The sequence below is a fragment of the Ursus maritimus genome, unplaced genomic scaffold (assembly GCF_017311325.1).
Source record: "Ursus maritimus isolate PB19 unplaced genomic scaffold, ASM1731132v1 scaffold_10, whole genome shotgun sequence".
Lineage (NCBI taxonomy): Eukaryota > Metazoa > Chordata > Mammalia > Carnivora > Ursidae > Ursus > Ursus maritimus.
In genome coordinates, this window is record NW_024423344.1 from 68,593,422 (window position 1) to 68,597,794 (window position 4,373).

General features: G+C 40.3%; 1 pseudogene; it reads right to left on the minus strand.

Annotated features, from left to right (window-relative positions):
* Positions 1 to 1,874: 1,874 nt before the first annotated feature.
* LOC103657639 lies at positions 1,875 to 4,159 on the minus strand (annotated as a pseudogene).
* Between the last annotated feature and the right edge of the window lie 214 nt (positions 4,160 to 4,373).

Below are 4,373 nucleotides of genomic sequence, written 5' to 3' on the forward strand. Positions count from 1 at the left end.
CTTTATTCTGTCCTTTTACTAATTTTTGCCATTTTCATTTCCTCCGGTTCATCTTGCTTCTATCTGCTTCCTCACTCACAAATGCTGATATTATGTAGATCTTGTGGCCTTTCGTGTTTTATTTTCTTCCAATCCATTCCTGTTTTGGCATTTTGGTAATATATGTCACTAGGTAATAAATGTCATAAGAGAGATCTTATTTATCACAGTGAAGAGGAAGTAATAATTCTGGCCAAAGAAGTCTGATAAGATTTTATAATATAGATAATAGCTGAGGTAGGTTTTGAACAACAGACAGTAATTCAGTAGATATGCAAAATAACTTATTCAAAGAAACTATTTTAGAGCAGTTCCCTTGAAATTGCTTCATTTTCCTCTCCCATGGCAATATTTCCCTATAGTACAACAACTCATACAGATCTTAATTTTTTTATAATCATACATTAATGTAAATATGTCTAATAGAAGTCAGGTAACGTATGGTTTTACTGCTGGGAGTAATCAGTAGATTAAAAAGAGTAAATTAAGAATGGAACTGCCTAGGGGTGCCTGGCTGGCTCAGTCGGTGGAGTGTGCAACTCTTGATCTCAGGGCTGTGAGTTCAAGCCCCACGGTGGGTGTAGAGATTACTTAAAAAATACAAAACAAAAGAATATGAAAACTACCTAGAGCACGTGGCTTGTTTTTTGTTTGTTTTTGTTTTTTTTAGATTTCATTTATTTGTTTGAGAGAGAGAGAGTGAGTGCAAGCGAGGGAGGAGCAGAGAGAGAGGGACCAGCAGACCCTATGGTGAGTGCGGAGCCCAATTGGGGCTCGACACGGGGTTGGATCTCATGACCCCAAGAATATGACTTCAGCTGAAACCAAGAATCAGGTGTCCAGTCGTTAAGTGTCTGCCTTCGGCTCAGGGCGTGATCCTGGCGTTCAGGGATTGAGCCCCACATCAGGCTCCTCCACTGGAAGCCTGCTTCTTCCTCTCCCACTCCCCCTGCCTGTGTTCTCTCTCTCACTGGCTGTCTCTCTCTGTCAAATAAATGAATAAAAATCTTAAAAAAAAAAAAAGAATCAGGTATCCAACTGACTGAGCCGCCCAGGTGCCCCAAGAGCATGCTGCTCTCGATCTCAGGATTGTAAATTCAAGCCCCGTGTTGGGCATGAAGCCTACTTAAAAAGTGTGTGGGAGGGGAGCACCTGGCTGGCTCAGTTGGTAGAGCAGGAAACTCTTGATCTCGGGGTCGTGAGTTTGAGCCCCATGTTGGGTGTAAAGATTACTTAAAATTGTAAAAAAGAAAAAAAAAAAGAATGGGAACTACTTATATTGAAAGCAGAGGTAGAAGAAGAGGGCCTGGTGAGGGATACTAAGAAGTGAAATCAGAGATTTTAGGTAAACCAGGGAAGAGTGGTCTCAGAAAAGCCAAGGAGAAAGAGAATTTTAATAATGAGTCAATGATCAAAAATGTAAAATTATACAGTCAGGATAAGTTGCATGTACCCTCAAGCAAGACGTCAGATTTAGTAGTTAGGAGGTCACTAAGGATTCTTAGTGATTTCATTTGCTTCATTTTCCTTTAGATACTTGGAGGTTGTTAAAATTTAATCTTGTTTTAGAGCTATAAAATATTTTCATGGTTTCAAAGTCAAGTATATAAAACATGTCTGGCTTTTATCTCTGTCTCCTCTACCTGTTCCTCCTCCCACTCCATTAGTAACAATCTCTTTTTAATTTTATGATTTATTTTCTCTTTGTTTTTTAGATTTGAAAATTTTTTTTTACATGCTCGAGTATATATGGGTGGATGGCCCCACCTGCCCCTAGTCCCACTACCCTTCACAAGAGGGAACATTTGCTTTCCATCTGTACTTTAAAGAGTGCCTCAGCTTTCATAGCTGTAATGGGTCAGAGTGCAGGCAGAAGGGTTGGTGGCATTGATCTGCTTGGGCATCCAGTAACTGGTCAGCCAGTCCGTCTGTCCTGGGTAGCAGCATTCAAAGATTAATGGTAGTAATCGCCTTTGTAAGTTTGAAGAGTACTGAGGGAAATTTCTGTCTTGCAGTCACCATCATAGCATCACCAAACTGCTGTCAATATATTCCTATAAAATCTTTATTTAAGATTTTATTTTTAAGTAAAATAAACCCAACATGGGGCTTGAACTCACAACCCTGAGATCAAAAGTCATACACTCCACTGACTGAGCCAGCCGGGCCCCCTGATTCCTGTAAAATCTTAAACCAGAAATTATTAGCTGAAGTTATCCAATCACTGAAGGCTTCTGTTGGTCACCAGAGAATCTCTTTAAGGATCTGAGTAGAGTCTTCGAATATTCTCTCTCAGGATGTTTTTCTATCCCATTCTCTGGAATTTTCATTGCTGGTAGCAGAGACAAGTAATGGGAAGAAAATCAAAGATCCAGGAATGGGACTCTCAGTTCAAGTCCATGGGTGCCAGTAGTTTGATTTGTGTGGAGAACAACATCAAACAGAGTTCCTTGAAGTTTCTCACACTCATTGGCTTTTTTTAGAAGAAGTAGCTTTTATGAAAATAAATGTAACTCTGTAGAAGTACATCTGAACCTTCTCCAGAGAAGATCACCACGCTATCTGTGTTCTTCCAGATGTACTTGGAAATTAAATATATATCTCCTGAAGTGTGCACTGTTGTAAGGTCCTAAGTTTCCAAGGAAAATGTGATTTCATTCAGTATCTGAATGCCTTCCTCAGAGTCAAAAAGGACTTCATGGGGGTGCCTGGGTGGCACAGTTGTTAAGCGTCTGCCTTTGGCTCAGGCCGTGATCCCGGTATTCTGGGATCAAGCCCCACATCAGGCTCCTCCGCTATGAGCCTGCTTCTTCCTCTCTCACTCCCCCTGCTTCTGTTCCCTCTCTCGCTGGCTGTCTCTCTCTCTGTCAAATAAATAAATAAAATCTTTTTTTTTAAAAAAAAAAGGACTTCATGATATTCATTTGCTACGTTTCCAGCAGCCAGTAAATGGGGACTGTCTTCCATGTCAAATGCAAATATCTGGAAAGCATACTGTACCAGAGCCTCTTTTAGCTGCTTCAACAGGGTGACAGCAGCCAAGATGGAATCCAGGCCCCCTGATGAAAGGCATCCAGTCCTTCTGTCTGTCATGTAATGTTTCTTAATAGCATTGTCAAAAAGAATCTGGAAGAAAAAAAAATCCAAAAGTAGGCATGTGTATGAAGAGGAAAAGAGAACATGAATAAATCTGCTTCCCCAGGCAAACATTAATTACTTAACCATCATAGAATCACAACAGGTTTGCCTTGAGTTTCAGTTTTAAGGATTGTTCCCCCTGTCTCTTGCATCATCAGTTCGTCCTCTCTACTGGATCATTGATAGCATTTGCACATCCACACACACTATACTATCTCTCATCTTGTATCTCTCCCTCTCCTTTACAGCAAAAGTCCTTGAAAGGTTGTCTATACTTGCTGTCTCCAGTTCTCATCACCTCTCCACAGTTTTCACGTCAAGACCTGGGAGTACTTTCTCCACACTGTTAGAGAGGGCACGCAGGCGTTCGTCTCTACAGTGATGATATTTAACCACAGATGTAACTTTGTCATTTGACTTTAAATGCAAAATTTGATAGTGTCCCATAAAAGGCTTCACTCTTTTTTTTTGGAAGATGGAAAATCCACCTTCTATCATGGCTTTAAACAAAGGTCTGACTCCATAGGTGTCTCTGCTCAAGAACACTCTCTTATTGGTGGTGTCCTATAAAATAAATTCAAGCACCCCATCCAACATACAGATTATTTGCTCAGTTCCTCCTTTGTCATAACAATGAAGGATTATCTCACCATTAATTTTGGTCTGGTGATTAAATTCAAAATAAATTTAAAAGGAGAATTAAAGGGTAATTAAATTCAAAAGGAGATATGTTTCATCTCCTTGCGTGTGTAACAATTTCACCATTGTAACAGAGCCACGAGTAAGGATGTTTCTTTGCTCAAATTGGCTGCATTCCAAACAGTTGGTCAACCACTGCCAACCAGTGAAATCCAAAGAAGCAGTTCATGTATCTGTTGATGTTCTGAAGATGAAATGAATCTGGACCTCTGTGTGCGATCTTCATAGCACTCAGACACTGATCAGAGAGACAGTCGTCACTGCCAAAAAGGGTGCAAATGCCTCATATGGCACAGTGGAGCTACCAGCTCTCTGGGCATGAATAGGTCGGACGGGCAGCAGGAATGGAGGCAAGGGCTATGGATTATCTCCATTGTTTTTAATATAAGCATTAACTATATGTCTATATCTGTAGTCCTCCTTTCTTAAATGGTAGCATACTATATATACTTTTCTCTACCTTGATTTCTTTTCTTTTCTTTTCTCTCTCTCTCTCT